The sequence below is a fragment of the Protopterus annectens genome, chromosome 17.part0, assembly GCF_019279795.1.
Source record: "Protopterus annectens isolate FY-2018-M chromosome 17.part0, PAN1.0, whole genome shotgun sequence".
NCBI classification, from domain to species: Eukaryota; Metazoa; Chordata; order Ceratodontiformes; family Protopteridae; genus Protopterus; species Protopterus annectens.
This window is the reverse complement of record NC_056751.1, coordinates 240319746-240347159: the sequence shown is the minus strand read 5'-3', so window position 1 is coordinate 240347159 and position 27414 is coordinate 240319746. Positions and strand designations below refer to the sequence as shown.

The 27414-nt window shown below is 41.4% G+C and overlaps 1 protein-coding gene across 1 annotated transcript in view; it reads left to right on the top strand.

Moving 5' to 3' along the window:
* DMXL1 (Dmx like 1) overlaps window positions 1-27414 on the top strand; it is a 2737735-nt gene that overhangs the window by 957255 nt on the left and 1753066 nt on the right. The gene's annotated exons all lie outside the window — the stretch shown is intronic.

Here is a 27414-nt window from a genome sequence, read left to right as displayed (position 1 = left end):
GACATTTTGTATTACAATTGGGACATTATTCTGCAACAACAAGCACTTACTAAGGTTTTAGGTACAAAGCCAATAATGGTATTTAAGAAAGGTCCTAATTTGAAGACATTATTCGAACTACCACATCAACAACATAATAAACAGAAAGGCATGTATAAATGTGGTAGATGCAATTATTGTAAATGTATCCAAACTGGTCCTTTTGTTTTATATTAAAAATACTAGGTATGGGATCCCCAAAAAATTTAACTGAGAGAGTCAAGGTGTAGTGTATTTAGTTTCATGTCAATCTTGCCCTGTGTTCTATCTTGGCAAGACGGAACGTCAACTGAAGCAGCGGATCTACGAACATACTTATGCTATATCCAAAGGTGTTAGTACTAATGCCCTGGCAAGGCACATATTAGAATATAATACACACAGTTTTAAGTTTGTAGTAGTTCATCAGGTTCTTAAAAAATCCCAGAGGGGGGACCTTGGCACTTAAAACTGGAAGAACAAGAATTATTATGGCAATTAAAAACTAATGCCTATGTATATCCAGGCATCAATGATGTTTGTTCAGTCAAATGTTTACTTAAACTAAAAGCTTTAGAGCGTTAAATGTATAAAATTTTTTTAGTATTTTGTTACTAATTGTAACATTATGCATGTGGTTAGTAATATATTTATTAATATTTTTTATGGGATTAAATAGAATTCAATCAAACAAATTTTAAGTAAGATGGAATAATGTAATTTATGATGTTTGTTGGTTGTGTATAGTTAGAATTTTTTCCGATTAGTAGGTTGCTTTAAAAGCTAGGTCAAGTTTTTTAATTGTATTAATTGTGGTTAACCATAAATTACGGTTCTTTAATTATGTAACCTATTTATTTGAGGTTTTTTAATGCTGTTTTGTCTGAAGAAGTGCACTAAGGTGTGGTGCATGAAACTGCTAACGTTTATATTAAATCTTTTCTTTTTGGATTGGTCCGTGTTTCGCCACTTTATTCTCTTTTGATTGGAAGGTTATCCTTATTTAAAGACTGTTGCACTTGGATATGGTGTTCTGAGGAAGTCTACCGTGAGTAGATGAAAGCGCTAAACCTAATGTTAAAATAAATGAGTGTTTTTATTCAGCTCTAGTTTTATTATTTGGAACATGACACCACTGTTTTACCAGTAAATTAGCTTAGTTTTCGTTGGCAATTGTTGGAATTTACTGTTTACTTGTGTATTGGCATCTTCCTCTGAAGCCAGATCTTTTGGTTCAAAAAGGGGGAACATTCTGCATCCTCATCTTCAGTCTCTCCATTTGTCAGCTTGGCTCATTGTATGACTCCATCCTATTCTTCTTCCCTTTCCCAGCAGGTGGTTGACGTGCTGATGGAGGCCAAGAGGCCTAGCACCAGGGAAGTCTTATGCTGGCAAATGGGAAAGGTTCTCTCTTTGGATGCAGGCTAGTGGGGAATCTTCTTCTCAGCCTCCTCTTCCTCTGATCCTGGAATACCTGGCTGATTTGCTTCAGGGTGGTCTTCCTTTTTCCTCTATCAACATCCAGCCATTTCTGCTCATTGTTCTTTTGAACAACCCATTTTCTCTCATCCTCTGATGAAAATGTTTCTCAGAGGAACCTCCCAGAAGGGCGCCTAGTCCAGCCTGGGATCTTAATTTTGTTCTAGAGAAACTCACTCTTCCTCCTCCTGAGCCAGCTGCCACTGCAGATTTGAAGTTTCTCTCGTGGAAGACTGCCTTCCTCTTGGCTATAACTTCAGCAGGGAGGGTTTTGGAGCTCCATGCTTTGATGGCTGTGTTGCCTCCTCTTATTTTCCATGCAGATAGGGTCTCTCTGAGAACCAACTCCTCCTTTATGCCTAAGGTGGTTTCTAGCCTGACTCTTAATCAGTCCATACACCTTCCTACCTTCTTTCCTAATCCTCAAAATAGAGGTGAAAGGCTCCTACATTCTATTGATGTGCATAGACAGCTCATGTTTTACCTGGACAAGGACTAAAGACCTTCGGAAATCAGCTCAACTATTGGTCAGCTTTGCCCCTGGAGCCCAAGGCAAGGCTATTTCTAAGCAGATCATTTCTAAATGGATTGCTCATTGTATTACTTTTTGTTATTCCTTTCATGGCAAGGTTCCTCCTCAAGGGGTTAGGACCCACTCAACTAGAGCAACTTCCACTTCTGCAGCCTTTTTAAGGGGTGTCCCTATTAATGATATTTTGGAAGCTGCCACATGGTCTTCTGTTCACACTTTCACAAAGCTTTATAATTTGCCTTTGTTTTCAAAAGCCAGGGCAGGGTTTGCCACAGCTGTTCTGCAGGGCATTATCTCCAATCCTTGATTCTGTTGGTTTCTCCTCTCTGTTCTCTGGGCTTTGGTAATCAACCCATTGGTTAGGACTGCAACAGTGAAACACGATGAACATAGTACAGTTGTGTACACGTACCATAAATGTAGATGTTCGAATATATTCACTGTTGCAGTCCTGCTTTCTCTCCCTCCTTCCCCCTTTTTCTCTTTTCCTAAGGTACAGGCTAAATTTAGTTTAAGCCTTGGTTTTCTGGGGGCTTCTGACTGTTATGGAAAGAAAGACTGAGGAATTGACGTTGGCTGCCTCCTTTTGTATCGGTCGCCCTGACATCTTTTACAACCGATGATAGCCAACGTAATTTTTCTTACCTTTAGTATTCTGGCTGATCGAGGGCTACCGGGAGTCAGATTAACCCATTGATTAGAACTGCAACAGTGAATACACTCTAACATCTACATTTATGGTAAGTGTACACAACTGTACTTTTCTGTTCCTTGTTTCACATTCTCTCCTGTTTAAAGGGTTAGGGAACAAGAATTACCTGAAGATGATGATGATTCTGATTAGGATTCCTTTGCATACACTACACAAATTACTTCCTCTTTAGAATGTAGTTCTCCAGAGGACGAGTCCAATGGGGCAGATTCCTTAGTAGAAGAGATTTCTTTTGAGGAGACCATTAACAACATGAATACATTTTTTAAATGGGACTGCTCACTGATCTCAGAGTAGAAAAGGTATTATGACCTTATACAGATGGAAACTCCTCCTGCTGTGCCTCCTGTTTTGCCAGCATTTTTGGATGCTTTTTCATCTACTTCTAAGAACCCTGATTCACAAGCTCCTGCTCCTAAAAGGCCATACAAGTTCTACAGGGTGCCTTATGACTGCATATTCCTGTGTAAGTGTCCTTCAGCTGATCTAACTGGTAGTATCCATTGCTTCAGACAGGTTCTTTAGGTTGTCAGCCTTCTTCAAAACATTTTCCTTCAGATACGGAGTGTAAAATTATGGAAAGACTTGGTAAGAAAGTGTATACCTTCTCTTAGTTTACAGCTGTGATAGCCAATCAAACACACATGTCCAGATATTCATTGGCCCTGTTTTCACAGGCCTCTCAAGCTGTTTAACAGCTTCCAGACTCTGGCCTAAAAAATCAGGTTATGTCTCCATTAGCAGCTTCTTCACAAGTAGCTAGACACTTTGATTAAATGCAGTTATGATTCAGTTGAAGCATCCTGTGGAGCAGGTGCTTCTGGGTCTGTTCTTAGAAGACACTCTTGGTTGAGGCTTCAGCCTTTGCCAGATGACATCAAAGCAAAATTGATGAATGTGCCTCTAGATAACTCTCCTGTCTTTGGTTCTGCAACTGCAAATTTATTTAAGTCCTTACAAGAGAAAGGAAAGTAACTCTCAAGATTTGAAGCACTTTTTTGTCTCTCCTATTCCAAAATTCCACAGAAATGTTCCTACTAAGACTTTGCTAGGATACAGACGCACCCATCTTTTTCCTCTGCTGCTTCTTCCCGCTCTAAAAAGACTGCAAGAAAGCCTCCACAATCTAAGACCACTGGTTCTAGCCCTTAATCCTAGCAGCCTTTTCCACAAAGGCCAAGTACTCTTGACTACAAATCTCTTCCAAATCTTACTCTTCTATCTCTTTGTCTATCTCTTTCTTTTCCAGCTTGGGCAAGTATAACTCAGGATTCTTGTGTTCTTTCTATTATCCAACAAGTATATTTCATGATGAAAAAGACTGATACCTGAAAAACACTGTGCACCTTTGCTTAACACAAAGAAAAAGAAGAGTATATAAAAAACAATAGAAAAGGTCTGGCTCCAAATAATCCAAACAGCATAAAGTTCTCCTACTGACATAAAGGACCAACCATAAATCGAAAATGTTGAGCAGCTCTATTTTATTCAGCACAAGCGCTTTCACAATAGCTTCATTAGGTGCATACAAAATGAACTCTAAAAGACACACCTTATATAACCATTAAAAATCACATGACACCAATTAAAAGTTAAAAGCAATGCTTCTTAAAGTAAAAACAGCACAGAATAAAAATGATAAACTTTTTGCATCGTTTTACCTATTTAACAGTCTCTTTTGCAACTTAGGTTTCAATGGTATATATTCATGAAGTCCATGCCCAAAATTGGCTCTAAGTCTAACTATCCACTGTGCCTCTGATTTCTTCTGTTCTAGCCCTGATATTACCATGCCTAATATTTATATAATTTCTACCCAACACTCTAAAATTAAATATATGCTGTGAGTCTGTACTATTAACATGCTTAGCTAAGGCATTTATAACATTCACTTTCTTAATATTATAAAGATGTTCCCTTATCCTTTCTCTAAGACTACGATCAGTTTTACCTACATAAAACTTATTGCATACACAGCAGGTAGCTAAATAAATTACATGGCAGGTGTCACATGAACCCTTAATCCTAGCAGCCTTTTCCACAAAGGCCAAGTACTCTGACTACAAATCTCTTCCAAATCTTACTCCTCTATCTCTTTGTCTATCTCTTTCTTTTCCAACTTGGACAAGTATAACTCAGAATATTTCATGACTTGGAAAAATCATCCTCCTTTTATGGGTGTTCCACAGCCCCCTACAAACCAGTAGATTTTGTTTCCACAGGTCCTAAGGAAATTACTTTCTCAAGGCACAATTCAACATGTCTCAATGGACCAGAGAGGCAGGGAGTTTTACTCCAGAATATTTCTTGTCCCCAGAAAGGAAGGTCCTTGAAACCGGATGTTCATCGTGCATACAGCTGCAGTAATCACAGATGGGTTTTCTGCTGTCAGGCGGGTCCTCAGTCAGCCAAATTCCAAAGTCTAGGTCCGGCGTCTGTTGCTGTCGCTTTCTTTCCTGACGTCAGTGAGGCAGGGGTATATAAGACACAGCCGACGCCATTTTCTTCAGTATTTTTTGCCGCGCGGTGCATGACGCAGAAGCAGTTCGCAAGTGCCGGTCGGCCAGCTCCTGAATTTATGAAAAATTGGAAACCGAAGTCTTCATTAAAGCGAAGTACCCCGTTGGGGAAACTTTTCTTGCCTCAGACCGATGTCAGAAAAAGTTAACAATTGTATTTCTTGTGGGAAGCAAATACTGCATAAGGATTTCCATTCCCTTTGCATACCTTGTTTAGGCCCAGACCACGACGTCTCGGGCTGTCGCTTTGCGCTACTTTCAATAAATGCACTATTAAGCATCGGGCGGAGTTCACCCAACACTTTTTTGGTAAAGCCTTTGATTATAAAATGTCGTCGGAGACTCCGACTACCGTTTTGTCCAAAAAATGCAAGGACAAGGACCGACACACGAAGTCCGCGGTCCCCACCGACACCACGCCAAAACCGGCTACACGTGGTCCGGTTCTCAGCGAGACGCCTATGCAGTCCCTGACTACCGACGACACTTCTTTGGCGGTGTCTTCTGTAACCGAGACCGCAGGTACCTCGACCCATACCCAGACTACAACCACCGAAGCCACTGTGAGCGTTGAGCCTCCTAATGTGGACATGTCCACTTCCACCCATGGTGTCTTTAGACCCTCATCTTCCTTTTCCATTAAGGCCTTTACTAAGTCCAAATCAGCCAGGCATCCCAAGAGGCCTGCCGCACAGGGCCCATCCCCAGGCCCCATGCCTAAAAAGCAGATGCTTAAAATGGCTGAGGATTTAATTACTCTTATCAGGGGTTCCCAACCCCCTCCAGACAAGAGACCCAGAGTGGAGGAAGATTCTCCCTCTTCTGATCAGGGCTCCATTTTTTCAGAACATTCTGATGTAGAGGAACACTCTTACTCCCCATTTGAAGATTCTGATGCAGAGCAGTCCATTCCTTCTGTATCTCCTCCTGAGGATTTTTCTTTTGGGGAAACCTTGCACACCTTGAGGGAACACTTCCATTGGGAAGGCTAAGACTTTTCTGATTCCAAGAAAAGACTTAGGGAATTTCTTTTGTTACCTCAACACAGACCTCTGGCGATACCTCCTGTCTTGGACGTACTTGATGATGTTTATTCGGAGGCTTGCCTTAATCCGGATTCCCTGCCTCCTGCCCCAGTCAAGCCTGATAGGTACTACAGAGTTCCTAACTCTCACCAATTTCTTTACAAAAGCCATAATACTGACCCTGAAACCATTTCTCAAGGCCCCAAGGGAATGAAGGCTTCTACTGCTAAGAATCCATTACCTTCCGAAAGAGAGTCAAGATCCTTAGAAGGGTGGGGAAAAAAGGTATATACCTCTGCCACCCTAGCCATGAGGGCCTTAAATTGTCAGTTTCATATGCTTAAATATCAGCAGTTTCTGTTATCACAATTAAGAAATAAAATGTCTCAACCTGAACAACCAGATTTGAAGGAGTTGCAGGATATGATGCATAGTGCAGAACAAGTGGGTAAACACGCCTTACAATGTGGCTATGATGCCCTAGAGGCCTCAAGTAGAGCTGCTGTTACAGGATCAGTCATTCGTAGACATGCATGGCTTAGGGAACAAATCTTGCCTGATCATGTGAAAGCTAAATTATTAGATGCTCCTTTACAAAAGGATGTGCTATTTGGTACTAATGCTGAGGAGATACTACGGAAAATGGAAGAAAAAGCCAAATCTATGCAAACTGTCAAAGCTTTTATACAGGTTCAACCACCACGTTTTAGCAGAAATTGGCCTTCTAAAAACTGGTCCTTTCCAGCCACGGACAAGCCCCAAAGAGGTAGATACAGGCGCACAAGGGGCAGAGGGCAATCACAAGGGTCATATAGAGGCAGGCAATGGCAAACTCCAGCACCAAGAGGTGGCGAAGACAGTGCACAACAATACAGGAAACAAACCCAATGACTTCCTCCTTTCCATGCCAAGCAAGTCTCAGCTGGCAGCACCCTTGGGATGAAAGCTGGCATTATTTACTAGAAATTGGCATATTGTCACAACAGACAAATGGATCCTGGACGTTATAAACAGAGGCTACAGATTTCATTTTCACACTCCCAAAAATGAGAGGCATGCCAAACCTGCCACACAATCAAAGGGCAGAGGCGCAACTACAAATTTCAAAGCTCATAGAAATGAAAGCTATTCAAGAGGTACCTACTCACGAACAAGGTCAAGGTTTTTATTCCAGGCTATTTCTGGTACCAAGGAAAGGAACCGACTGGAGACCCATTTTGGACTTATCCATCCTAAACACATTCTTACTGCACCAAAATTCAAGATGCTCACATTACAGCAGCTTCTTCCCATGCTGGGCAAGGAGTTTTGGCTGGTAACATTGGACCTCAAGGAGGCATACCTGCATGTCCCAATCAGACAAAGCTGCAGAAGATACCTCAGATTTCTTGCAGGGTCAATCCACTATCAATTCTCTGCATTGCCCTTTGGCTTATCTACTGCGCCCAGAGTATTCACGAAATGCCTGGCATCAGTAATTGCCTACTGCAGACTTCAAGGGATACAAATTTACCCTTATTTGGACGACTGCCTGATCCAAGCGGACAGCAAGCACATACCTCTGGAACATCTGGCTTATGCAACACGGTTACTGAATTCTCTGGGATACACAATCAACAAAGAGAAATCCAGGCTACCACCATCTCAGAAAATAACTTTCCTGGGTGCCAACTTGGACACAAACACCCAGATGGCCTATCTTACGCCAGAAAAACAGGGGCAACTAACTCAGTACTTCAAAACACTAGCAAATTGTACCAGGCTTACTGCAAGGAAAATCCTGCAGGCTCTGGGCTTCATGGCATCTTGCATTCTTTTAATCCCATGTGCAAAGTTGCATATGAGGAAACTTCAGTGGTACCTAAAAAACCTATGGTCTCAACACAGCCACAGTTTGGAAACAATAATACCAGTAATTCCATGTTTGCAAAAGGAATTTCTATGGTGGGCCCAGGCATGTCAAACAAACACAGGTCTCCCATTCTGCAAGCCTCAAGCAAATCAAGTCGTCACAACAGACGCCTCAGATTACGCCTGGGGGCGCACATGACAGACAGGTGCATTCAGGGCAAATGGTCCCAAAAGGAAAAGCACCTTCACATCAATCAAAAAGAAATGCTAGCAGTGATAAATGCAATTACAGCTTTCAAGGACCTCCTGCATCCAGGACAATTATTGATAAGAACAGACAACACCACAGTAATGTGGTACATAAACAAACAAGGAGGAACACATTCATACCCCCTGTGCAGACTAGCCATGACACTTTGGAACTTGGCTCTGGAATGGCAAATCGAACTTCAAGCACAGTACTTGCCAGGCTTGGAAAACACGCTGGCAGACAATCTAAGCAGAAATATGACAGATCCACACGAATGGAAGTTGCATCCTCAAGTGTTTACAAAGATAATCCAAGCGTGGGGGAGGCCAGACATAGATCTCTTCGCCTCCCACAGGAATCATCAATTGGAAAAGTTTTGTTCAAGGACCTTTCATCCAAAGGCCTGGAGAGTGGATGCCCTTTCATTCAGTTGGACAGCATGGACAGTTTAGGCTTTCCCACCTCTGCCTCTTCTGCCCAAGGTGCTCTTGAAAGCAAGAGCAGACAGACCGAAGATGATACTGATTGCTCCAGACTGGCCAAGACAACACTGGTACCCATTCCTGAGGAGCCTAACACATACTCCTCCCTGGCCCCTACCTCTAATGCCTCTTCTGTTGACTCAGCACAGCTACAAAACTCTTCACAGTCAGCTGAAAACACTCAGTCTCGCTGCATGGAAAATTCCTTAACACCACAACAGACCCTACTCCCCAAAGAGGTGCAGGATGTCATTTTGGAGACCAGAAGGCCATCTACTAGAAAGGCTTACTCCGCAAAATGGAAACGGTTTTGCTCTTGGAATGAGAAAACAGGCCAGGACCCTAGAAAACTGAATTTGCCTGGGTATTACAGTATCTAGCTGAGCTGCTGAACAGTGGACTTTCATTTTCCTCCATAAAAATCCATGCCTCAGCCATTTCTGCAGAATTCAACACGGATCCACCCGTATTCTCTCACCCACTCTTAAGACAGTTCCTCAGAGGGGCTAAGAATATAAGACCACCAAGGAAACAACCAGTGCCAGCCTGGGATCTTAATTACATTCTAGAAAAATTAACATTGCCTCCCTTTGAACCAGCTGCCTCAACAGATTTGCAATATTTGTCCTGGAAAACAGCTTTCCTTCTGGCCATTACCTTAGCTTGTAGAGTTTTTGAACTACAAGCCCTCATGGCTGTGCAGCCCTTTCTCATCTTCCATCAGGACAGGGTTTCCCTTCGAACCAACCCATCATTTATGCCTAAAGTGGTATCCAGGGTAGCTTTAAATCAAGCCATACACTTACCTACCTTTTACCCCAATCTTCAAAACAAAGGGGAAAGGCTGCTACACTCCTTAGACATCCGTAGACAGCTACGTTATTATTTGGACAGAACAAAGCCTTTCAGGAAATCAGAACAACTTTGTGTCCTATGCTGTAGGAGCTCAAGGGAAGCCAGTTACCAAACAGTTTCAAAATGGATAGGCCACTGCATACGGTTTTGTTACTCCTATCATGGAAAATCTGTCCCTACAGGCATCAGATCCCACTCCACCAGGGCCACAGCTACCTCTACAGCCTTCCTCAGAGGAGTTCCTACCAAAGATATTTTGGAGGCAGCCACTTGGAGTTCTGTGCATACCTTCACAAAACACTACCACCTGCCTTTATATTCCAAAACTAGAGCAGGCTTTGCCACTGCTGTGTTGCAGGGCATTCTGGCTCATCCCAGTTCCACCTAGTGCCTACCACCCTGTGCGTAGCTTTGGGATTCTACCCATCTGTGATTACTGCAGCTGTATGCACGATGAACATAGTACAGTTTTGTACCTACCATAAATGTAGATGTTAGAGTGCTAATACAGCTGCAGTACAGGTTTCCCTCCCTCCTTCCCCTCTTGGTAAAGGCCTAGGGCCTAACCCCTCTTCATACAACCTGATTGGATTATCCTTCTATGGTATATTTGCTTGCAACTACTGATTTTTGATTATATTGCATTGCATGTATATAAATATAATTTATGTATTGCCTTCCTACTGGGGGCACCTGACATCTGGGGCAAGAAAGACTGAAGAAAATGGCGTCGGCTGTGTCTTATATACCCCTGCCTCACTGACGTCAAGAAAGAAAGCGACAGCAACCGACTCCGGACCTAGACTTTGGAATTCGGCCGACCGAGGACCCGCCTGACGGCAGAAAACCCATCTGTGGTTACTACAGCTGTATTAGCACTCGAACATCTACATTTATGGTAGGTACAAAACTGTACTTTCTAGACCTATCCCACTTAAAACACTTTCCTAAAAGTGCCAACTTTCTGCATGCTGTCTGTATAGACTTTGTTTCCTTTGATTCCTCTTCATGTCTTACATGGCTTCTCTAGACATCAGGGATGCCTACCTTCGCATGTCTGTCCATCCTGTTTACAGGAAATGTTTACGTTTCTCTATGGCTTCTTTGTACTTTCAGTTTTATGGCTTGCGTTTTGGAATTTCAGCTAAGGTATTCACAAAGTGCTCGGCTCCGTGATTGCTTTCTTTAGAGTCAGGGAAATTCATGTATACCCATACCTGGACAAACTTCTTTTTCTGGTTCCTCAGTCAGAACAGTTGATTCATAATCTCCAGTTTGCCTTTTCTGTCCTGCAAAGTCTGGGGTTCACCATAAATTTCAAAAAATCTTTTTGTTCACTGTCACAAGACTACATCTTTCTGGGGTGCAAGCTCAGAACAGACCTCATGATGGCTTTTCTTCCACCAGAAAAAATTCTGTCCCTCACTTCCTTCTTCGAAAGCCTTCTGCCTCTTTTGTCCATTACAGTCAGGGAGTTTCTGAGACTTGTAGGGTTTATGGCATCCACAGTACCTATGCTCCCCCTTACAAAACTCCACATAAGGAAATTTCAGTGGCACTTAAAAACAGTTTGGTTGCAGCATGTTCACCCTCTGGAGTTTGATCCCTCTTTTCCCATGCCTAAAATCCAAGCTCCTTTGGTTGATTCAACAACTTTCTCTGAATCCAGGGCTTCCTCTTCTGCCCCACCCAACTCAAGAGTTGTTCACAGATGCCTCCGACATAGGCTGGGGGACAACTTTTGTGTCAAAGAAGGTGCAGAGCTAATTGTCTCTTTTAGAAAGAACAGACCATATCAACATCAAGGGAATGAGGCTCTTATTGTAGCTCTACAGGCTTTTCATCTTCTCTTTCATCCAGGCCCTCTGTAAGTGTTTACAGACAACACCACAGTCCTTTGGTATGTCAGCAAAAGGGATGGATAAAGCCTTACCTTCTTTTCAGGTTAGCTCTCATGGCATGGGATTTGGCAGTTCAGTACAATGCGACTCTTCAAGCAGTTTACATCCCATCCAACCGGAACATTGTGGCAATGACTCAGTCCCACGAATGGATGCTGCACAGGGATGAGTTTCTGGACTTGGTCCATTGATGAGGTACTCCTCTACTGGGTCTTTTTGCCTCCCCTCTGAACTTACTTCCTGTCTTTTGTACCATACACCCACACTATTTGGCTTGGAAGGTGGATGCCCTATCTTTCTCATGGAAGGGGATGTTTCTCTATGCATTCTCCCTCTTTCCTCTCATTCAAAAAGTCCTGCTAAAAACTCAGCAGGACAAACCAAAAATCTTACTGGTGACTCCCTTTTGGCCAAGACAGCATTGGTTCCTTCCTTTTCTGGATTTAGTCAAGAGCAGTCATCACAACTTACCTCATAGAGTGGACCTTCTCATACTGGACAAGGGATCTCTACTTCATCCACATCTGTCACCCTTAAAACTGACTTTTCTGCAATACTTTTGATTCCATTCAGACACCTTTTTTTTTTTTCAGAGGACATGCTTAGGGTTCTGCAGGAGGCCAGAAAACCTAGTACTAGGAAATCTTCCTTATCCAGTGGAAGAGATTTTCAGTTTGGTGTGTCTCAAAATCAGGATCCATTTTTCAGTAGATGTTCCAGTAGTTCTTTCTTGCGTGTGCGAGTTACTTAAGAGTAGTTTGGCTTATTCTTCAGTGAAAGTTCACTTGTCGGCCATTTCTGCCTGTCTGCCATTATCTCCACCTTTGGCTTCCAGATTGGAAGTAAAACTTTTTCTTAAAGGCGTCCTTCATATTAAACCTTCCTGGAAACCATTTCTACCTACTTGGGATTTGGAATATGGTTTAGGGAAGCTTACTGTATCCACTTTTGAACCTGCTTTCTTAGCGTCAGATTTGTACCTGGAAGACAGTTGTTTTGCTAGCTTTAACCTCTGCTAGGAGGGTTTCTGAGATTCAAGCTTTGATGGCTTCTCCACCTTTCCTTGTTGTTTACAAGGACTGGGTACCTCTCTGTACTAATCTCTCCTTTATACCCAAGGTGGTGAATGAGTTGTCACTTAATCTATTCTATTCAATTACCCACTTTCTTCCCTTCTCCTCAGTACTCCATTGAGAGGATTTTACACACCTTAGATGTGCATAGACAACTCGGATTTTATTTGCATAAGACTAAGGCTATCAGGTAGTCTGATCACCTATTTATTTTCATCCCAGGGCACAGGGTTTGCCTTTCTGTAAACAGACAATTTCTTCTTGGATTTCTAAGGCAATTTTGTTTTTTTATGACTTTCATGGCTCACTCCACTAGGTCTGTGTCTTCCTCAGGTGCATTCTTTAAAGGCTTGGATGCTAATACCATTTTAGAGGCTGCTACTTGGTCTTCTGTACATACTTTAACAAAACATTACAAGCTGGATAGCATTTCTAGATCTAGGGCATGGTTTGCTGGAGCCATTCTCCATGGCTTTGTAGAAAGCTCCTCTGTGCCTTCCTCCTCCCAGGGTTCGTACAAACCTTTGGCATTCTTCCATGGGCCTACTTCACTTAGTCAGACTCACTAATTGTCGAATGCCTCTTTGTCAAATGCTATTTGTAAAAGTCTACATCTATTGAACCATCGTTTCAGCCAACTTTTTCCCAAGCTAAGTAAGCAGTGTGTCATTATTGTGAATTTGCCCTTTTCCCCACTGTAGTGCGATCTTGGAGTTTGTATATTTAGGAGGGGGGGTGGGTTTTAAAAATGCTGTTTTTATTGCAGTCGGTAGGTTGGCCTACTGGTTACTTACAGTGGGAAAAAGATTCACTGAAATGATTGCTTGGATGAAGATTTGACGAATAGGATTTAATAAAGAAGCGTTCAACATTTAGAGCATTCGATGATGTGGCAGACCCATTCTCCCATATGTAAAGAATACTGCAACATTGAATAGAAGGACATAGAATAGTTGTGTAAAATTTTATAACCGTAGATGTCCTCCTCTTCTGTGTTGCTATTTTCTTTCCCTCCCTTCTTCTGCCCTATACCTTGCTTTTTTCTTGGATGGCAATTTATTTGCCCTTTGCTCTGGTGTTCCTACTGGGGCATTTCAATTTTGAGGATTCTACGTGTGGATGTCCTTTTATGGCAGACGTTGCCAGCACATACATGCAACATTCCATGTACCTGCAGTATCTAATATCTAAAAGTGGTATGATGGCCAGACGTCAGGCCACTTGATCACAGGACTTCCCATATGTAAAGAATGCTGCAACATAGGAGAAAAGGACATGTATGGTTATGGTAAGATTTTGCACAGCTATTCTTTGTCATTAAACAGTGAAGTGACTACTCAGGCACAGGTTATAGCAGACATATGCATGCAGAAGAATTTTGTGCAAAATTCACAGTAAGGCCAGTGCCAGAGTGATGTACAAATAAGTGGAGATGAGACATCTCTCATATAATTGCAGGTATAACTGCTGACACAAGTAAATTTACAAAACAAATGCAAGCTGTCTTAGCTCGGACAACTTATTTGACATTCCCATCACATAATCTAGGGAAACCTAACAAAATCCTTACCAGTTATGCTAAACAAAATGTTAGCCCTGTGGTGGTATCAGTTTACAGGTATAGGGAGGTTCACTCCCATCAGACCTATGCTGTTTTAGACCTACCAACACCGATCAGCATTACATGTGAACTAGTGGAGAGTCATAATGGAGTTTATCCAGAATAGCACAGGTTGCTTCTTCTGTTAGGTATTGAATATTGTGACCCTATTAAAGGGAGAGTTTTCCATTTGAATCTTGTGGGATTGTATGAAGAGGTAGTGCTAGGACTTCATGAACAAACCCCTACCAGCAGCACTCAGTGCTATCCTAAATTTAAGTAACTGGGAAATTAAAAGCATGACAGTTTTTTCCTTGTGTCCCCCCCCCCCCATTTCCTGCCAGCTGTCAGCCATATTATACTACAGTCATTCCATTTGTACCTCACAGACTAGAGTCAGCTGCAGGAGCTGATCTACAGACAGCTGTTAAAGGGTTTGATAGAGACCAAACACATCCCCTCAGGTAGGGAGACATCTGCCCCATATTGTTGGGGCTGCAAACTTCTTGGCAGGTCTATGAGTAGGTGGCATTTGCTTGTACCACCTGTCATGTATTGGATTATGGCCGTACCACAACTTGTTCTGTCTTGCCGCCCCCTCCCAAAATGCGTTTATACCGAGATTGGAGTATGCATTTCCCTTAAACCTTCTTGCCTGCAAAAATACCTAGACTATTCAAATCATGGTCAGTAAAATGTGCAACTGCTTTAATCATTCTCCCTGATTTGAATGTCACTGCTTTGTTTATCAGAAGACCAACTTGTTACATATCATTTTATGCTCCATGCTTGTAACTACTGTTACCTGTAAACTAATGTATGATAGTTACTAACTTACCCTTAGAAACGAACTGTATAAATGCTTCACGTTACATATTAAGAGCCCACAGTGGATATAGGCTCATTCATCTAGGACCTGCCCATATAGCCTCATAGTTGGAGAAAAAAAAATATCCAAAATTTTTTCCAGCAAATTGCACATCTGTCACTGCAGATCGTAGAAAAAATAGTATACATTGAACTTGGCATAAATTATTATACAGTTTTATTACTGTAATATTTATCAGAAGAACATGGGGCATGAGAAGGAATGTTTCATTAAAGTAGAGAGGTTAGGAAGGAGTTTGGGAGATGAAGGATTTTGTGGGCTGTTCGCATCTGATATTTTAAGAGGTTAGTGAAGTTGAGATAATTCACAGCTTAATTTTATAAAAGGCAGTGCTGTGATGACTTTGTTTTAGTAGGCTGGTGGCAAATTTAGCTGTCTTATTTATAAGTTTGCTTGCGTTTTGATTGCAGGTTGATGCAGATTGAAGTTGGCTTGTTTTTGTGGGCTAGATGTAACTGTAAATAGCATTCTGTTAATATTTGGAACATACAAAGAAGGAAGTTGCAACAGGCACTTAGTCTTTAGATACAGCAAGAAAGAAAATAACCAAAGAAGGACATGGAACAGAAATCAGTCATGCAAACTGCAAGGACATTGGAAAACATCTGTTGCTTTAAAAAGATATATAAACTGGACATTGTTTTCTCTTCTTGAGAGACATCTTAATCAAGGGTGCATTGAGACAGTTCATGAAAAGCAAAAGACTGTGTGTTAAAAAAAAATTAAAATAATCTCGGACAGTGTAACTGTTTGAACAGATTAAACTATAACGGAAACAGCAGTACAGTGCGAGTCTGGTTACTTCTGACATTTTCTCCAACAATTTAACAGAGACACCACACATATATTTTGTAGAATCAGCATACTGGATGGTAAAGAATGGCTTACTGTAGATGGTAAGTCATTCATGAAAATGTAGTGGTGGCCCAAGATGTGTGGGATACCTACATGGATGGGAAGGAATACGCGTGAAGCATCTTGCTATTTCATGCTTTTGACTCTGAGAAGGTAAGCCAAAACCCAAACCAGCAACAACAGCTCAGTCCAATAGTGGATAAAAAAATTCCAAAAATGAAAAATAAAAAAAAAACACTTGAGCACCCACTCATACTCTAGACAAAAATTCACAAAGCACTTGGTGCAATTCACCTTTATTTACATGCTTTCATCAGAAAAAAAACATCCACTCGTTTCTAAAACCTGTTTATATACAGAAGGCTAATTAACTAATTAATTAAAAATAGCTAATGACCAATTAATTATAATCAGCTAGTAAACTACATTGAGTTCAAAACTGCATAAATATTTGCAATACTTTCATCGTATGATTGTAAAAAAAAAAAAAAAAAAATTATATTGATGGGAACCATTAATACCTGGTGGACAGTGGTTCATAGGTTGGTAGTAGGCTATCGGCCCTAGGGCTTGTACAAGCCTAGCCATAACAATTCCCTGGATATTTCTTGCCACGATATTTACTTCCATGGACCCCTGTCTAGAAGGGTGACTGACGTGATCCCCGGGGTGAATTTCTTATCTCCCATCCAATCGTCAAGGTTCCTTGTGAAGAGGGCCAAGGAGGCACTCTGCTTGATATGTATGGGGAGTCTCTAGGTCAGGAACCTATTCCTCCAGCATGTTTTGTTCATTGTGATAACAAGGTTTAGATCCCTGGAGTGTGTGGCTCTGAGGGATTGGGATTTCTTTAAGTAAAGCTTGTCCCAACAGCTGAGGGTTTGACATGGCCTTGTATGTTAAGCAGAGATCGCCTCTGAGTAGACGATATGCCACAGAGAGTATAGATGGAGCTTTTTTTAGACTGTCAGCATAGGGCATCTGCTTTAGGCCTGTGATTCTTTTAGTGAGGTATTTCTACGGTCTTTCCAGCTGTTACAGATGTCTTGAGGTACATACCTAACAGGGTGTTGTACTCTGTAATGGGTCTAATTTTTTTCTGGATGAAAAGCCCTTGGTGATGAGGTGTGCCACATAGAAGGATTTCCTGTTATGGCGATGTGGGTTATTGAAGGTGAGACCACTGTCCACCTGTGTCAATAAGTCTCTCATCACACTTTCGGTGTTCATTGTACTGCTATGTAGTAAATCATGGGTACACGATTTTTCCCAAAGGGGATAACTATACATTTCTTGACATTAATCTTGACCCCATGGCTCTGGCACCAAGCATCTGTTTCTGTAAGGTCCTTTTGTAGAATATCCACATAATTTGAAGATTCAGTAATGGCTCCCAGTTTGCAGTCATCTGTGAACTTTGTTAGCCAGAGTCCCTTAGTGTTGGCCTGTACTTCAGAAAAGTAGATGCCAAATGAGCGGTCCCAGGACTGAACCCAGAGGTACACCACTTGTCACTTGTTTGGAGCTGGATTTGGAGTCTGCTACTTTTACAGTCTGGGTTCTATCAGTAAGCCAGTTGGCAACCCATCGAGTGGCGTAGGGATTTATGCCCAGCCTGATAAGTTTATCTATGATTCCAGAGTGGGGGCTGGTGTCAAAGGCCTTGACGAGGTCCAGATAGGCTGTGTGGGACCACTTTACCCTCATCCACAGCTCTGGAGACTTATTCGAAGAAGTCAATCAGGTTCAAAAGACAAGATCAGCCCTTCACGAACCCAAACTGGGTGGGGTCCAGTGTTTGAAGATTGCCAATGTCTTTGTTTAAAAGTTCCATGATAATGCATTCCATGCCTTTGCATATCAGGCTCGTCAAACTGATGGGACGGTAGTTCCCGGGAGCCAAGTTATAACTGCCACAGTGTTTCCTTTTGTTCCACTTGCATCATAAAAAGTTGTACTGCATTTTTTAATATTTAGTATCATTACATTAAATTTGTAAAATTTGATAAGAGTAAATTGTTGGTCGTACGTGCAAATTAACATCAAGCTTATAATGGACTGTAGTGAACTCTTCACCATATTGGTATTCAATGTATGCAGTCAATATTACTGAATAATTATGGGATTTATTAAAACTGTCTAAAATTATTGAATAAAGAGAAGTAATAACCATTTAGAAATGTTACTAGCAAGTTAAAATGTTTTTACTCGTATTTATCCTTTGTTTTTTGGTTATTGGTCAGGAGGCAATAATTATTTATTTACATTTGCACAGCATTGTGAAGAATTAGCCATGTTATTAAGTTGGAGTATGTCTAAATGGCACACCTTCTAATGCAGTAATTATGTGGACTGAGTCAATGAGCTGATGGAAATAAAAAGGAATGTATATACTGGGTCATGTAATCTGTGTAATGCTCCTTTTACAGGAAGATTATTTATGCTGAAAAGTCATTTGATTGGACTATTGTAAATAACAGACTGTAAAGAAGTGATGGTAAACTGATAATAAAATAAACGTGTTGTAGACCAGTTCTAAATGACTAAGTAGTGAGAAGAATGTTCATTGCTATTAAAGATGTGTAATTTATTTATTTTGATGTTTAACTGGATATGTCCAACTGAAAGATAGCCCCTTTTCAGTGGAGGCCCAGGGGGGATACTCCCCATATAGAAATAATTACAAATAGTTACAAAAACAGTTGCAAATAAAGAGTAACAGCAATTACAGAACATTTTTAAATACATATAAAACATCTTATAAGTTTGATTGAATACAAAACAGTCAGAGCTATGGAGTTAGTTTGATATAAGGTGGATATAAGTAGGTGATGAAAGTAGGTGGTGAAGAAAAAGCAAAAAATAGAAGGGTGTTACAAGATAGACATAGAAGATAGAAAAACAAGGTGTAGAGAAGAGTGAAAAAGTAGCCAGGGAAAAAGAGAAAGAAGAGTAGTTAAGATGAATAAAATTGGAAGAGGACGTAAGTAGACAGAAACAGTTAGTGGATGTCAGATGTTAAGCTGGGCTTTTGGCATGAGCAGATCAAGGAATTTTGTAGGTTTTCCTTTAATAGTTTTTTGACCATATGGGTATGAGGCAGATTTCTAATGTGCAGTGGTAGTTTGTTCCAGACTAGTGCAACTCAGTAGCTATATAGGTGTTGTTCTGTTGATGTTTTAGGCTTATGCGAAAGCTGAGAATGTTGCTTGCTTACTGTATTTGAGGGGTTTGGGAAAGGGGTTGGAGAGTGCCATTTTTATGAATAAAGCGGCGTGTTAATTAGAAGCAAGAAGAGAATATTGGAGGAAAAGATTATAGCCGGTGGTGTGTTATGGGAGGAAAGAAGACTGGCATCTAATGAATTTTATGGGTATGAATCCGGGTCCTTAATGGGACACAAGTTCATGATTATAAAGCATTATCCTAGAATGCTAGATGTTAAAGTATTATATATGTGGAAATGGTATATGTTACTGGCTATGACTAGAACTTTTTCAGAGTCCGCTTGAAAATGTCAAACTAAAAGGACCATTAGATGGTTTTAATGATATTCTGTCCTACTTGGGGAAAATGTGTACATGCCCAGGATGTGTAGAAATACATAAAGACAACAAAAAATTGTAGTAGAGTGTTAAAACAGAAGATGTTGGATTATAGAATTAAAAGTAATATATGTTTTAAGTATTTAAGTACTGATTTAAGTATTTTTTTTCTGGCTTTTTGATTATTTACTGCTTAGCGACTGCATTTCTGCCTGTTTATACAGCTCTGCATTCTATTTAAACTGTTTTTGTGTTGATTAACTGTTTTGCACTTTTAAAAAAAATATTTGTTGCTTAATTTTACCTGTAGGCTAACACACTCAAGTGTGCTAGCCGTTTAAAAGCATTTATAGCATTTACTGTCTGTTTTTCCTCTGTTTTCTGCAAAAAAAAAAAATAATAAAATAAATCTTGTTTTCCCGCCTTACTGAACTAGAATAGTCCAGTCTTCAGAGTTTGCTGATCTCTGGGCTTTGGCTTGGTTCCTGTGCTATTCCATATCCTTATTTGGATAAAGGGAAGCTTCTTTGTTCACCAGTGGGAGTGGGGAGCACTGAGCAGCCTATTTGCCCCTAGAGCAGTGGTTCCAGCCAGAAACTTCTAGTCTATTGGCCATTTTGGGTCAATTCCTAGCTCTTTTCAACCCCCCTGCTATAAAGCCCGCTTTAGCGCGCTTTTGCGTGATTTAGTGCGGAGTTGCCCATAGAGCACCATCGGGCAGCGCCGGTTAAACTATTTCTGGCTCTGTAAAGTCTGCTCTTCAATTTTTCCCTTAGAACTTCTCTACTTGCAATTTAAACAGTCTATTCTCTATCTCAAAAGCTCAGCACTTGCTCCTAAAGCATTTTTATATAGGTAAAGTACTTATATACTAAACAAAGTACTACATTAGCCTAGAATCCCCTTGAGTACCCATTTCCCTATAGGTCCCTTCTGACTCAGTTACACAGCAAACTTTTTCACTTTTTCTAGCATGTTGAAGGGTCAGTTGCTAGCGTCCTCTCCTGTTCAGCTGGTGAATCTGGGCATCTTGAGGCAATGTTACAATTGCCTCATGTACACAGACAACCCACTCCTTCTCCCACAAAACACAAATACATGTGAAAGATGCAACTATATAGCCAAACTGGAGGCTGAGCTCTCTCAACTCAGGACTGGCAAGACCAGACAGGAGGAGAAGGAAACCACGCACACCACAAACCCAGTTTCACATAGAACTATCACAACTGCAAAAGAAACACATAAACACACAAAGACATACTCGGAGGCACTGATCAAAAATCTACCAAAACTACAGAGGCCTCCAAAGCAGACACCCAAGCAACTGCCACCTCAAGACATAAGACATGCAACACATAGTTCTCAAAGTCAGTGTGCTAAACAGTCACAGCCCTTAAGGCCAAACACAATGCCAGACACACTTGTTATAGGTGACTCCATAGTCAGACACACTGACGTCCCACTCACCAGACTGAACAAGGAAAAGATCACAGTAAGCTGCCTGTCAGGCGCTAGAATCCGCCACATAACACAAGCACTCAGGTCACTCCACAGCAAGTACAAGTAAGTCATTGTCCATGCCGGTGTGAACGACCTGAGACGTACCTCCCTGGACTACATGAAAAGAGACATAGAGGAGCTCTCAGATTATGTAGCCCAGGCCGGTATGACCCTGACCCTGAGCAGTATCCTACCCTCACCAAGAATGATGCCACAATACAGAGACAAAATGATCAGCTTTAATAATTGGCTTAATTACTGGTGTCATTCTAAGGGGATCCAATGTCTGTCTGCCTGGGATGACATGCTTGACAAGCCACACTGCTTCGCAAGGGATGGCTTGCACCTGTCACCCCTGGGCTTCTGGATATTGGCAAAGGCTCTTGCCACCCCCATAGTGCCTTTTTTAGGCAAGGCTCAAATGATAAACCTACCACCCTAGAAAACAAAAATGGAGAAAAACTAAGGGTAATACTGCTCAATGCCAGAAGTCTAAACCTCAAGATGCACGCCTTCGAAGCCCTCCTCAGTATGGAGAACATCGATGTCTGTGCTGTGACTGAAACCTGGTTCAAGGCTCCTGAGAGCACCCCAGCACTATCAGGTTATACCTCATATCATGCGTTCCGGCCCCAAAATCCGGACCGAACCACAAAAGGAGGGGGAGTATCCATATTCATAAAGGATACCCACACCTCCAGGTTAGTGGCAATGCACGAAGCATCGGAGACCATCCAGGTGCAATTAACCATAGGTAAAACTGCCCTACAGTTTGTAGCATGCTACAGACCACCTTGCTACAGACCACCTTCTCAAACTCAGGAAAGCCACACAGCCTTCCTGAAGACACTGGAGAGTATGAATGTCTCTCCAAACACCATCATATTGGGTGAATTTAACTACCCAAACATAGACTGGAAACATTACTCAAGCCCCAACACCCTAGCCCAAAGGTTCCTGGAGTTCATAAACTCAAATGCTATGGAACAACTAGTCACCATTCCCACAAGAGGAGAAAATATACTAGACCTGATCATCACAAACATGGGGACAAAATGCTCCACACCGGAAGTATATCCCTCATTGGTGAGATCAGACCATAAATTAATCTCACTGGAGATCCACATCCCGCCCCCACCCCCAGCAAAAAAGACCACAGTGAAGAACTTCTCAAAAGCAAACTTCACACTTAAGACTGGAGTGGTATCCTTCAAGGCCCCCGAGCCAGTGGAAACCACAACCCACGCTGCTGAAACCCTTACAAATGCCTTCTACGAGCACCTCCAGGAATGTATGGATCAAGCAATCCCTAATAAAATCAAGACACTTTCCACCAAAGGCAGGTGCCCGGTCTGGTGGACCCCAGCCATAAACAAACTCTACAACAAGAGGAGAAAGCTACTACATGACCGAGCAAAATCCCTAAAAGGGAAGGCATCTCTGATCAATACTAGCAAAAAACTACGATCACTCATAAAATCATCCAAGACCAACTTTGAGAGAAAAATCGCTAATGACACAAAAGACAATCATAAGGCCTTCTTTAGCTATGTTAGAAACCTGGGTGGAAACTCCCAGATATGCTCAGAATTAGTCCAAAATGATAAAAAAATCACTGAACCCACAGACATTGCCAACATACTGGCAGACAGGTTCAGTGCAAATTTCTCCCCTCCCCCCCCCAAAAGGAGAAATATCTATCCCACCAGAGTCTAGCCTCCCAAACATCTCAGATGCCCAGGTGAGAGCTGCTCTCTCTAAAGCAAAAAACACAGCATCAGTGGGACCGGACGGTGTCCCCGGCTGTGTGCTACACAAACTCAATGAGGAACTAAACCCACACATAAGCTGCTGTTTAATCTTAGCCTTACTACAGGATACGTACCCAAAGAATGGCGTACGGCAACTGTGGTCCCACTCCACAAAGGCGGTGCTTCTACGGACCCTGGAAATTATCGCCCCATAAGCTTGACAAGCCTTGTCTGCAAAGCTATGGAGAGGATCATAATGGAACTCATAAATAAAGACATTGGGGACCTACAGACACTGGATCCTACCCAATTTGGCTTTGTCAAAGGCAGATCCTGCCTCTTGAACTTGGTCGACTTTTTCGAAACAGTCACTAAGGCCATTGATGAGGGTAAGGCAGTTCACACAGCCTACCTTGACCTAGCAAAAGCATTCGACACAATACCCCTCTCGGGCATCATAGAAAAGCTCACCAGCTTAGATGTAAACCCATATGTCACAAGATGGGTTGCAAACTGGCTCAAGGACAGAACACACAGGGTTAGAGTTGCTAGTGCCATGTCAGACTCTAAGCCGGTCACGAGCGGTGTCCCACAGGGCTCAGTCCTGGGCCCCCTCTTGTTCGGCATTTATTTTTCTGAAGTGCAGGCAAACATAGGGCGATTGTGGCTGACAAAATTTGCAGATGACTGCAAACTGGGCACCATAATTGACACTCCATCAGACACAGACATCCTCCAGAGAGGTCTCATAGAAATGGATAACTGGTGCCAGAGCCATGGCCTTAAGCTAAATGCCAAAAATGTATAGTCATACCCTTTGGGAAAAACAAGGTAACCCCTAATTACCACATAGGTGGTAATCCATTAAACACGGAAGAAGTTATCAGGGACCTGGGGACCCAAGTTGACAGTAACCTCTCTTTTGACACTCACATTGGCAAAGTGGTTAGGAAGACCTTCTACATTGCCGAGCTGATCATGAAGGGATTCACATCCAGATCAGGAGAGGTCATTGTACCCTGTACTCTTCACTTATCAGACCAATGATTGAGTACAACGCCCCATTCGGAATGTACCTTACCCGACACCTGCAGCAGTTGGAAAGACCCCAAAAGTTCCTCACCAAAAGGATAAAGGGGCTCAAACATATGTCATACGATGCCCGACTGAAGAAACTCCAGCTCTATTCAGTCGCATACCGTCTGCTCAGAGGTGATCTGTGCCTGACATACAAGGCCATGTCCAACCCGGAATTAATGGACATGCTCCACCTCAAAAAATCCAAATCCACCAGAGCCACGAGAGCAAGAGACTTAAACCTCAACATGGATATAAATAGGACTTGCTGGAGGGACAGATTCATCACCCAGAGACACCCTACACTATGGAACAGAATCCCAGTCCATGTGAGGCAGAGCTCCTCACTGACTCTGTTCAAGAGAAATCTTGACGAGTGGATGGGAGATCGTAGGTTTACCCCGGGAATCATCTCTGTGTCACTGCTGGACAGAGGCACAGCAAACTAATGGGTATAGTATTCTCATCCTAAGGGGTGGTGAAAGCCACACACACTCTGGCTAGGCTTATAAATGCCCTAGGGCAGATAGCCTAGTATGAACCTATGAACCTATGTTTGGCAGTGAATTTGACTATGATGTAAATAATTGCTGACAGCAATAGAAGGAGTTTGAAATTGTTCATAGTTTTTTTTCACTATTGCAAATTGTTTCTTGGCTATTTAAGATAATAGTTTGGCATAGTTACAATTTCATATGGGAGCTGAAAGAGCTTGGGACAGAGGACAGTATGTAGCATTCTGGTTTTATGAGTGTTGTGCATATCTTCAGAGGTTCTAAAGGGCAGTGGTAGAGGACCAGCAGAAGTCTTTAGGGGGTAGAGTGAACTTCTGATAAATCTATGACCAGGACACAGGTGAGGTAGTAGGGGATACAGTGGCGTAGAGCTTGTTCCACCTAGGGCTGTCTTTGAGTTTGCCGCCTCTCCCCCCTCACAAAACCCAGTCATATGGGGCCCCCTGCAAGCCATTCCAGTGTCCCGTTACTTGGCTTTTTCTCCCTATTTACCATTATCACTGTAATGTGCATACTGCTTTATGCTTTACTTCTACAATGATTACTTGGATTTAATTTAAAAAAAACTTTTATTTTAAATTTTATAGCACAAACACTGCTAAACAAAGCAATACAGTCTCTCACAGTGATAACAGACATAGCATTAAAGCTTATCTGCCCTTGAAACTCGCATTCATTGAAACAGCATTGAAACCCACATTCAAAGAAAATGCATCTGGCCAGTGGCAGATAAAGTTTACCTTTGAGCTGTTTTCAAATCATAGGTCCTTTGCACACATATTTAAGACCATGCAAACATACATGTGTTCTTTGATTCACCTTCCTAATTGTATTAAATTGTATTCTTGTTTAATACAGCACACTTGTTAGAGTGTTATTGTTTGTTTATTGTTTTAAACATTTTTCCAGTAAGCAATGAAACAAAATGTATGAATCAATAATGATAGAACTGCCCAATACAGGACATTTCCATCATAAAAGTCTACTCAAACTTCTGTCATTACAATCCACCAGTATCAGTAAATATGCACAATCTCTGCAGAAGTAAAATCTAAATAATTCCACATAAAGATATCTGTAACTAACAGGTTGTTGTTAGCAAGCTACTTTATATAATTATTTCAGCTACAAATAGTGTCTGCTGCCCTTGAAGGATAAATTGCCTACGTTACATTTAAAGAAATTGTTAGTAATATTGTAACCGGAAATGGATACCAAACTCATAACAGGTTCGTAGTTACTAGGTGTCTCGTCCAAAGGAGGACATTCTCAGGACTGCAGTATCCACCCCCTTTAAAGTACAACTCATTACAGTATCAGCAATCCATCTATATACTGTGGGAGTAGAACCCTCAGCCTTCTACATCAAAAGCAAGTATACTACCTGTTGTACTACTAACAACGCAAACAGACTTGGTATAAGCAGTATCAAACTTCTCTTACCCTGAAGCTCTCAGCTCCTTGTAAAATCCACTTGACACTCAACTTTATCTGTCAACAATGCAGCACAATAAATCTAAAAAAAGCCAAAATTGGGACAAACGTACAAAACCAGGGACATTTTTAACATTGCTTGTATAATCTTAGAAAGTTGCTAAAATAAAATGTGTTAACATGCATTTCCTGAAAGATAAGACTGTAACTTTGATGTCGTCCTTTAGTGAATTCATTTCTCACTGATATGCCAGAAATCACAAATTTTAAGAGGAACAGACCAAAAGTATGAGCCAAACATTTCCAAGCTGGGGACAGTTCCTTGAATGGGTAGAGAATTCAGGCTCTTGTTCCCTGTACACATCGTACAGGGTTTAAGCCTGAGTAACACCTGACTGGGGCATTGTATATATACACACACACACACCCACGCGCACACACACACACACTAAGACACGCACACAAGCTGTATATATCTCTCCTTACTACACACACCTACCTTAAAGCTGTATATATATATATATATATATATATATATATATATATATATATATATATATATATATATCCTTACTTGTTTGCAGTTGAACCTGCTCCACACACTGCTCCTGGCTTGCACGCGTGGAATTAGCGTTTGCACATCAGCGACTGGAAAAGTGCCACCCATGTCAACGACCAGAAAAGTGCTGCCTGTGGAGGACAGCCCCTCATGCCCCCTCCAAGCTACGCCACTGAGGGTATATAATCTAAATAGTATGATCTACTGTTAATGGCACTCAAAGATCTTATGTTATTTTAATTATGCCTACACACAGCTGTACTCTATTTCCCTTGTTTTGTACAGTACGTCTGGATACTGCAAAACTGTCTATTACCTTATAAGGTACTTTCCTTATTTTTTTGGATTTCCTTTCTTTAGCAGGTCAGAAGTACAATTTTCTTTGTTTCACTGACAAACCTGAAGAACGAGTTTGTTCTTTAAAGTCTTAGCAGCCTACACTGTGTTTGTCTGAGTAGAATTTAGTTTGAGGTTCATATCTGGTGGTAAATCTGTTCATAGGAATTTGATAATGTTTTTATTTTGTACCGCCTCTGTCAAGCCAATAGTTTGATGGTATTTTACCTGGACTGGATCTTTGAGTCTGTTTTTGAAAAGAGTTGCCACATGAGCTTAGCCTGCCTGTTGTAATTCACAGTGATCGTGTTATTACAGCTTGAAAGTTCTGAAATATAAATTATCTATGTATTCAGAATTGTGAATTACTTGAAACTTGAGGGTATTCATATCTTCAGAGATTTTAAGTATGGGGTTTCTTAGTTTCTCGGGCAATGACAATTATGGCCATGTTGGTAGAATAATCAGGATTTTAAGCTAAACTGATACTGTCTGTTTCACTTAAGTCAATTAAAATCATCTTTTAACTTTAAAGGTAACTTTTGTATCAAAATGTTTAATTTTCACACCTGTTTTGCGCTGAATGACTGCTTTTGCTTAAATTGTTGTTAAAAGATTATGCAGGAATGGTATCTCTTGCTGGCCAGGAAATGAAT